Here is an 11,480-nt window from a genome sequence, read left to right as displayed (position 1 = left end):
ATGTATTTGTAATTTCATGTTTAAAATACCGCACAGAATGAATTCTCAGCCTTGTGAATTGAAGCCGTCAAAATATTTTTTTCAGATTAATTACTGATGTAAAAAATTTAAGAATATCAGGATATCCGCGTTCACAACTAATACGCGCTCGTACTGATATCGTGATTTGATATTCAAACAATAAAGTAAAAGGCTGATACTTGCCGGTAAAGATAAATTATCAAAAAATATACATATAATAATAATAATGATAAAATATGTTTTTATTCATTTAAGTACAATTGCATTACAATGTGTAAGATTTGGGAACACTTTTAAGTAAAACATACCTGTGTTAGGGTTTCCAGCTCTTTCATAACAAACTTATTATACATTCCTTAAAATATTTTATTTTATATATAATTTAGTTACGTATACTATATAGATATTGTAAATATAATAAAATAAATAACATAAATTATACTTTGAACTACAAAATTTTAAAAAATTTACTAGAAAATAAACAGTTTCAGTCACCGCATAACGTAGGTCCTAAGTGTAGTGTCCTTTTTTTTCTAAACGATGTAGTGTTGTAAGCATAAAAGAAACTCATATATGACGGACATCGAGTAGAATTGTAAAGCTTACCATAGAATTATCCTTGCCGTATTGGATATGATATGATAATAATCTGTGTTCCCATATTAATTACGAGTTGCTAATGTATCATATTACCGATAATCATATTCGCCTTTTGCTTTATTTTTCCTCGTTAATAACATCCCTTTGTACATCAATACAATTTTGTACTTTCGCTTCCTCTCACGCAATATTTAATGTCAATACTTTTCAATTAATTGAATCAGGTAATTTTAATTAATTATTATAAAATCTTCCATATCACAAACACGTATATATTGAAACAAGTCTACCCAATGTTTGAACTGAAATAAGGGATAAAATCAGTTTTATTGTGGATTTTCCCAAAATATTTTGTAAGGTTTGTATGTTTGATGCCTTATCGTGCAAATAATGTATTGTGTATTATATTAACACAATCCTAAAAACTTTAACTCACAGAACCAAAACCGAGTCATATTACTTGTTAAATAAGCCATAATCTCTTCAACGAAATTGCGGTGACTCCTTTCGCAGCGCTCAAAAAGTTATGTGACAAAATTAGTAGGTACTAGGTCATGTTTTCGTTAATGATTAAAATTTATATTAAAGATCCCGCGGGTAATTAAAAAGATAATTTCGTTTGATAAATATGAGATACGACTGTGTCTAATATCAAAATTCAAGGAGGGTGTGCGAACACTTCGAGAGTTTTATCTAATTAATAATTGCGTATTTGCCTTAATAACGTATAACTTAGAATTATACACGTTTTTGCTGAAGTTATGAACTTAGAATAGTTATGGGACACGTGGAGGATTTGAATATAATTTAATTTAATCTTTTAAACCTTGAGTACTAATGTTGTTTTCTAGAAACAAAATTCTTTTTGAACACAACACACTTTTTATTTTGACACTAAACATCTATAAATGTTTAGTTGGATTTTGGTAGCCTTATCGCTTGGGGTATAAAACCGAGAGGTATTGCGAAGCTAGCCAAAAATTGTCGTTTTGCAACTAATACCATATAATAATTTTCAGACATAGACGTGTGTGTACATTAATAATCTCTGGATGCAAAAGTTATCAAGCAAGAGATAGTATTATATTTTCGTATTGGTATAAAATAATAATTAATATAATTAAATTAAAAATGACACCTATATCCGACTTTTTAATATATTATGTTGGGTATCAATGATAAGCAGTGTTGGCCTTGCGGCTTCATAGTCCGACCCTCATCCCTGAGGTCGTGATTTCGAACGGCTGTGCACCAATGGGATTTTCTTTGTGCGCATTTTAGTACTTGCTCCTACAGTGAAAGTTAACATTGTGAACAGACACAGAAGGTTCTTTACCTACGGATCTGGAACCAACACCCACCACCAGATTATTATTATTATTACTAACTAAAGACTAAACAAATTGATAAATGCTTTAGCTAGGATACAAAGTATTGTTAAATCAAAAGAATCTCAAATGTCTATCAGATATGAATTGATAGTAACAGAATATCGTCCGCAGTTGATAATGTTGGCATCGCGTGTAGAGCGAATCTTAACTGATTCGTAATGGAACGGATTCATCACATTTACCCTCACTCCTTCACCTATCCTGACGGAATGATAGTCCCGCCATAATCTATATCAAATTCTAAACAAATAAATGCAGTTTCTTCGCTTATTCACTTAAATATAAAAATATATGATTATATATATATAGTTATATATTGCGTTATTAAATAAAATCCCTATAAGGTCTTATGATTTTTATGCTTATCAAACCTATCTGGTCAAATAAATCAACACCGACAGTTTTATAGATACCAAAAATAGTATATGTAACTATATAGTAAGCGATATAAGAAACTCACGTAAACGACTACAAATGATGCATAAATCTAATTAAATTAGAAATAACTATTTAAAGAATATAACAAGGAACTGTATTGGCCTGGTGGGTCAGAGAGTCATTCCAGAGGTCATAGGTTCGAAGGTCCGGCTGTGCAACAATCGATTTTCTGCCTATGTGTTAATACTTGCTAGTACATCGTGATGAAACCGGCATGGCATAGACTCAAAAAGTAAACGGTATGTGTCAGGCACAGAAGGCTGATCACTTTCTTGCCCATTAGAAAAAATAAATGATAACGAATCACACATAAATCTGAGTTTTTATTCTACTTAACTAAGGCTTACAGTAAGCATCTCTCATTATTTACAAGCATCGTTAAGAAAAGTTAAGAATAAGACGCGGCGAGTAGAATCTTTTTAATACGTATGTATGTATTATTTATGTATGTAAATAATACCTTATATAACAGCGTATAATTTGATTGTCGAAGCTAAGTGAAACATAGCTTTAAAATTTCATGGAGCTTACATAACTGAATATTCATTACTTCATTTGCTTAGACGCTCTAAATGTCACGATTCATGATATGAAAGTCGTGCATGAAAGTATTTGAATGTACGGTAATTAATTAAAGAATATGCATACGAAGCTTTCAGCCCCGTCAAGAATATTTGAGAAAATTAAATTTCCATACACTGTTAGTAGATTATGTAGCTTGAATAATACCAATAGTGTATTAAGAATTCATTATTCTTAGATCGATTCTATACTACGTATATATAAGGCGATAATTACAGGGTTGAGCCTGTTGAGCGTAGAGAAAATGCCACCTTCTGTTATCTATCTATGTGTAATATATTATAATATTGTAGTGTCTAATTGGTTTTCCCGTCTGCTGTCATGTTTGCATACAATAGTTTTCTGTAAAACTGCTGTGGGATACATCGAATACAGTTTATATTTCATTTGACTTCTTTCTGTTTCCATTAATGTGATGTAACTATTTGTTTCCTGATAAATAAATAAATAGATATGCAACTTATTCATTATAAGGGTGTTAGTAAAGTCACCCAGTCTTATCGGTTGATTTAATTTATTTACCTATTTAGAAGCACACAAGGTATAGAAACATTTTTAAACATTAAGTTAAAAATTGAGTATGTAAACATATTTAACATAATGCGACACACGGATTTTAGTAGAAACATAAAACATACCTTATATTATTATAATACCTATAAAGCCGATATGTAATGATTTACGATTCAAAGGCATTAGTAAAAATATGGAACGCAAATACGAGGGTAAAATTATAACATGAAAGCTTACGTAGTTATTAGCGAGTTAGCGATCGAATGCTACGACTCATTATAGGCCCCGCTACTTTGGCCGCTCCATTCAATACAGACAAATATTATTTCTTTGTTGGGGAACAATATTTTATATCCCGAACAAAAGATTTACCTTTGCAGGTAGGAAAGCTAGAAATAAATACATATCCAATTAAATTTTCGTCTTTGAGTCAAATTTCAAAGGTAGTTTCGCTATCTATATTGCTCCTCGTTGGATTGGATATTTGTTGGAATTAAACGTATGAATTAAAATTATGTAACTAAAATAGTACTACTAATGTTCCACTAAAAACATATTAATAAAAAATTACTAAGGATTCTTCTGAATTAATTGATACATTGCAATAAAATAAACAATTTTTTTTGTTAATTCAGTTAAAATATTTTTTCCGAAAGCAATATTTTTCTATCTCTTTCTCTTCAGTAGAACCCACTGGTTTCTGGGTTCCACATACAGTTTTGAGATCGATGAGTTTTTTACTTGATCGCTCCATCTGCTCGGTGAACGGCCACGTGATCTTCTATTTTACAAACCACGAACAGTATTCCAAGTTCTATATTCTATTTATAGAATGTAGCTAAGAAATAAACAATCAACGGAAATAATTAAAAGTAAATTGCCAACAATTTGTTGATCCATGTTTGAGGCAAGTAAGTAATTTATAATTAATTTAATTAATTATTAAATATCGTACATGATAATTAAGAAAAGATACAAAACGGAAGTGAAGCTACAGGCACAACAATTACTTGGTAACTAATACATAGCATTTGCAGCATCAATAGAAACTTCGAAGTTAATTATATATAGAACAATTTAAATTACATATTAAGAACAAATTAAATGAATTATATAAACGTTAGCTATTGCATTATTACATGTTTGATGGCGATTGTTAACTGAACTGTTGACCCTTGAATCGGTCTTGATAAATGTCGATAGGAATTTATTCGACAAGTACATCGGCTAAATTGGGCTTTATTAAATAATTGTATCACAGAATAAGTTACATGTTAAAAGGACGTTCAAGCCAAAATAAACAGTATTAATGAGACATATTGCGCTCGAGACATAAAATATTTATTACCGACAATGTAATTTTTACGAAATTATAATTAGAAACATGTTTGTAACATAGAAACGTTGTACTCTTTTATACAGTTATTTAAATTCTATTAAATAATATTTTATATATCCAGTTTCATATAAGTAATAATTGAAAAAAATCTGAGTACTGTATCCGCGTACGAATTGAATCATTTATAGTTTCACAATAGAAATTCAAGTTAAATTTTTACATAAATAAAAGAGACCTACAAAAAGTGTAGTATATTACTTTTTAGTATAATTGCCTGTATATGAGGCAGGCAAATACTTTATTTATTTCGTTTAATTATTTATACCATAATTCATTAAAAAATCTACAAATTTGGCTTACCAAAAAAATTTTTAAGCACGTTTCGTTGTACTTACAACTATTTTATTTCAATGGTTATAGTCCGTAACGATGAATGAAATAATTGCAATTAAGAGATAGTTTTTGCCTTTGTACTAATTTAAATTGTATTTGCAACAAGTTTTATTATGTGAAAATTATTATTTCCTTTCAACGTTGCGCTATTGGAATACTTGTGCGGGAACTGAAACAGCGGAAATTTTTAACGAATGCTTTAAAATGATAGTGTGTGCCGTACATGTTTTCATATTTACAAAAGACGATAGTTACAGAAGATTTGTATCAGCCAAGCAATGATATACTTAATGGTTGAATAACAATCATTCTGAGTCTCAAGGATAAAATATTGATACTTGAAAATGTTGCCCTGTATTGTATAGTAGTTTGGGAAAATTAAATTTTTGAAGCGGTATATCTTTTACTCAAATCAGATAATATATAGTTATAGTGCCGTGAGATAATGTATTACAACAAAAACAAAACCCGCTATTGGTTTGTTTTTGTTCTTCTCACGTGTCTGTTGGACTCAAATGTTGGCTGAATCCATTTCATGCATGGGTATAAATTTTCGTAGCTGTCTTTTTATAACTCGGTAATAAGTCTTCTGTGCCATCGAAACAAGTTAAGGTTTACTTTTACTTCAAATTATAATTGTCTCTACGGTTAAACCTTAGACCTCCGAATTCGGCTCATTATTCGACTCAGAATTTTAATTATCATACTAAGGACGTATTTAAGTGGTGAATATAATAAATTGAACAATTATTGATTTATTTCTTATTTCTATATATATACTGCCTAGTAATTAATTCCATAATTTACACGTTGAGTAAATTTATATATATTGTGTTAATTTGTTATAATAAAGAAAAAAAGACTTAAATTTGACGAAGATCAAAGAATCAAGTGTTACGATCTGATATCGATGTTAATAAGTCAATAAACGACGCTGGAGTGGAAGCAATCTCTTTTTATGAGTCCCGAGACGATAACTGCTCTATTCAGCCCTTGAAAAGTAGGTATACAACATTAATGTCCAGTTATAGACAGATCAAGTAAGGTTTAAGTGTGTTAGTCTGTGAAATACTTCTATTAATTTTAATCTATTGCCATTTTATATTATAAAGGTTCAAATAACGAAACACTAATAGTTTCTGTGGTCTATTCCCTAAAATATTTTAGTAAAACTGTTTTCGTGAGATCAATAATAATTTATTGAACAGAAGAACTGATAAGAAACTGAAATTAAACCTTTGAACACGACTCGCTATTACTTCTATATTATACTACCACTGAAAAAATAGCCTTTTTGAAAAATATATACATACTATAAAAAATATTTATTCCACTTTTTTGTACTTTAATTAGCAAACCTTTTTTGTTTATTCTTAACCTCTAATCTAAAGTAGATCCGCGTATAAGTAACTGTAGAATTTTGTCCCCGCATTTGAATTCACCTCTAAACATAATAGTTCCAAAACCAACCAGTATACCATTATTATAAAATATATGAACGTGATCTCATTTTTGCTTAAACGGAACTCAAGTTGATATACTTTAATGAGTAATTATACTGGAGGATCACATATCCTTTACACCTTTTCGTGAATATTTATAACGCTAAAACATTTGTATTAGTTAGTTAAACATCTCGCTCTTATAACTTGATTACTAACATCGATGAAAATATTGATGTGTTTTACAACAGTCTGCCAAGTTACCGTAACCTTGTTTATCATGCTCTTAATGAGGTTTAAGTTTTCATTTAGTTTAGGGTATTAGTGTTATTTTTATTTTTTTATTTTTACTTTTATTTATTATTTTTTTATTTTTTATTGTCGTTGTTTGTTTATATTTTCTCCTTTGATAGATTAGTTATGTTCTAATATAATTGATGTGTGTATGTGTGTTAAATTAGTGATGCCATATTTTCTTGCTTTTTTATGCAAACACATTGTTTTAGGACGTATAAATAAATTTGTATTTCTTTTTACAAAATATGTCGAATTAAACAATAACGAAAATAACGTGGTTAAGGGCTGTAATTAATTGAGTGTAGCTGTAATTTGTCTTCGTCAAAAAGCAAACAGCTAATTCTCACACATTAAAGACACAAAGCCGAGGGCCGGATTTTATTGATTGTTACTCCCCATTGTCCGCTTGTCTTCGAAATTCACCGCAAATTCGACCGTTTTATACACACGTTAATACATATTCCTTAACCCAATTAATAACTACAAATAATGGTGTAAATTTCCAGTTTTTACGCTTCCTTTTTCGGTGCAGAGTTTTTTCCAACCAATATTGAATATAATAATATTTTTTACGTACACACAGTCGTTCATAGAGTGCTCATAAATGTGAGAATTACCTTCACAATCCAAAGTTAAAAATCTCTGCGCCGAAAACTGAAATGTACTATGTTTATAATTCATAATATTATCAATACCTACTATAAGAGACAGTGAAGTAATGGACGACTTGTAAATCTGCATACCGGGTAACATTACCAAAAGAACTCAAACTTTTTTTTAAATAATACCACGTTTCTTTGAATTTAAAACTCTACTTAATTTATAATTGTTAGCGGCTGGCACAAAAAGTTATTACAATTTAAGGCACAAAAGATAAAATAATAACCTAAAAATCTATTCGAGTTTGTATAACAATTCTGATTAATATATTTTCTGGTTAGCTACTGTTATTGACTTTAAATGCTACAAAAACATTTTAACCATACCTAATCCTATCATAACCAACAACTTTTGATCCTTCAATACGTTACCTCATTATACTATAACAACACGTTTAGGCAAATAAAACTCGGCAATTTTCGTTTAATAGAAGTGCCTTTTCAATACATTGTATGAAACCCCAAGTTTATGTTAAATAGGAAAAGGTTTTCATTGCTTTTTACATAACGTTTATGATATTCAGGTTATTCCAGGCTTGTTTTTAATGAGCTATTCCAAATAGCAACAACAAATTACAGTAAAAAATTAAGTATAAATTTAGGCAACAGTTTTGTATGCTCATTGTTTGTGCAACATTCTTAGCTCGACGATAAATAACGTAATAGGTAGATTGAAACATTGTGGTACGCTCCGTGGTCGTATTGGAACTACTGTTTAAGTTCCAAATACGCACGAGTACGTGTCATGCGTTTTTATTGTTTGTCGTACCTACTATAAATTATCGAACTCTACCGTTTGACATACATCCTTCGCTACAACCCTTCATGGGTTTTGACCTCTTCCACAATTGTCAAAGTTGTACTTTTGATATTTCTTATATAACACATTGGTTGTTTAAATATTGTGTAACAAGCAAACTTTTTGAATTATAAAAATACTTTAAAAGTAAGCTAATGATATATGCCTATTATTAGTATTATTTCTTTTCGAAATTGAATTGATCGCATTGAACAAAGTTTTGTTTCAAATTCGATTGCTCTTGGGAGCTCTAAGATCTTAAACTTATGAGCTTGACAAATTAATTGAGTGATAGCGCTCTTGAGTATTCAGAGATACATAAAAATCACATTCTCATCATACTTTACGTAACATCGTCATATGTATATTACCGTAACAATATCCAATAGCGACCCCATCGTTGCACTTTAGATATACGATATAATTCCCTCAATGATATCGCAAACTTAGGGTGGCGTGGTAGCAAAAGGAAGTGTTGCGAATAATTCTCCGGATTAATATCTACAGCTAAATTTCATGGCCGAATGTCAAGACTGGATGCCAACTTCCACCACTTTTTGACGCCTGGCATTCCACGACAGAGCGCTACACTTGAAGAACTACTATAGAACCAACTGCCATTTTAGGAATTTCTAAACCGTTACCCTTAAAGGCCGGCTTGAAAACCTCAGGACGTTGCGTGCATCACCACGGTGTTGCGGATGCCCTTCTCATAAAAAAACTGTCTTATATCTGTATAAAATACATAAATTTACAGACTATCAACCACACTTAGAGTCCATACTTAAATATCTCTTATTATTTATATAATTAACAATGCAACTTAGCTACGAAACTCAATACGTAAATTCAGAAATAATTAATTCTAATTGAAATTTAAATGACGTTTAAGTATTTACTTATCTCAATACCAGTACAACTGTGTGTAGTCTGATATTCAAAATAACTAGTTAAACTAAGTTAACCACCTAATTTTTTTTAGAAATTTTATGAAACAAAATTTGATTATAAAAGATCAGTCAAATTTAAAAATGATTATATGTTGCTTTAGATATTTGCTTAAAAACAAGCCGATAGTAGTAGTAAGCCGATAATAATGAGAAATTTGTATACTTGATTTTATTATGAAATATGAAATGCATATACTTACATAACGTGGTATAAAGAACGTAACCTGCGTTCTGGGCACTTTGCCACATGTAACAGACTCTATTAAATATTTTCAAGCGTTTACACTCTTATTATCAAAATTAATTTTCGTAATATAAAGTACATTATTGATGTGAGTTTATCAGCTTTGATTAAGTTTTATATGAGCCTTTGATTTATTGATCATTATATATAGACAGCGATTTCGTGAATTAATTTTATGTTATTTTTAGAAAAAAAATCTTAATTTCAGTTATCTATTAGGTATTTTTTACTTAAAAGTATTTCCCAATTCTTACACACTGTAATGCATATTTACTTAAAGTTAATAAATACATTTATTATAAATATCCAACGTCGAGGCAGAATAGGAAAATCCAGCGTTTCTGTTTTTAAGGCAGTTTTTGCCGCGCACCACCCCTATGTGGAACCAGTTTCCCACCAAAAATCTAAATAAAAGTCAAATGATATTGAAAACCGCGCACAACTATTTAATTCGACTTAGGGTCCTTCACGAAAAGAGCATACCAATTCTTGAAAGGCCGGCAACGCAATTGCGAGCCCTCTGGCAGTGTGAATATCTATGGGCGGCGATATCACTTAACACCAGGCGAGCCTCCTCAGCCCGTTTGCCCTCTGGTATACGAAAAAACGCCGTGAAAACTGGGTTTCACCCATTATACTTAACTGAAGGATGTTATAGCGGTCTTAGCGCAAAACGTGGTCCAGGTACATCTTTCCTTTGCCATATTTGGATATTTGTAAAAATTATGTTTTATAAATTCAAATAAGAAAATCTATAGTCCATTAACTTAAAATTAATAATACTGATTCAACGGAAAATAATTATTTTATAACTATTGGATATAAAACCAATACGCAGAGTTGATTTAATTTAAAATAGTGTAGTCGTCAAGTGAAAGCGATTTTCGCAAATTAAAATATTGAAAACATTTCAATCTGGATATTTCGTTCGTTGTGCACGTAATGGATCAGTAGACAGCCCGTGTTGACAAAAATATCTATTAAAATTTTGTCCGTGTTTAATACTATTTTCACACTAGCTTGGGTGCTTCTCATACCAAAACTATACAAGGTTGGCACTAATGGAAAATATGCCTATAGAATTTTTCTTTGGTTGAGAGATGTTATTGGAAACTTGAACACACGGATTAAAAATTCCGAGTTATATAAAACATTTTTAAATATTTGAAACAAAATACATTCAGTTATTAGAATACATATCAAAAAGATGTATTTAATATTTTTTTCAGAACACATTTCTTGTTACAGAGTGTAAAAACGACTGTCAGAATTCAATTTACAGATGCACAGATTACATTACATTAATGTAATGTAAATTTTACCAATTTTAAAGTCCTTTTGACCACGACACAATCAAGCGGTCGAGTATAATATTATTTATTTGCCTTATATAGTCAAAGAAGTTATATTGGAATATACTTGGATTATATCCAGTATTTCTTACTTCACTTTACCCAAAATTAATACCTTAATGTATTCAAATTAAATTCTTAACAGCAGTCTGAATACTGACATTACATTGACACGTGATGCCACTTCGCATAACAAAGACCCAAACACGAAACCTACCTGTTTACGGAATCACTTGACATTATATTCTATATATTAGACATACAAGAACTACCAGTGAAACATTATTTAAAATTAGAATAATTTAATAAATCAACATAACGCAATATAAAAAGTAAGGTTTTTAAATAGATTATTTGAAACTAATAGGATAAAATTAATATTTTTAAAGCAATTTTATTAAAAGAAATGAAAAGCATTATCTTAATATATATAAATCTCCTGTCACGATGTTTGTCCGCG

The sequence above is a fragment of the Pieris brassicae genome, chromosome 1 (genome assembly GCF_905147105.1).
Source record: "Pieris brassicae chromosome 1, ilPieBrab1.1, whole genome shotgun sequence".
Taxonomy (NCBI): Eukaryota; Metazoa; Arthropoda; class Insecta; order Lepidoptera; family Pieridae; genus Pieris; species Pieris brassicae.
The sequence above is the reverse complement of the archived record's forward strand: the minus strand, read 5'-3'. Positions refer to the sequence as shown.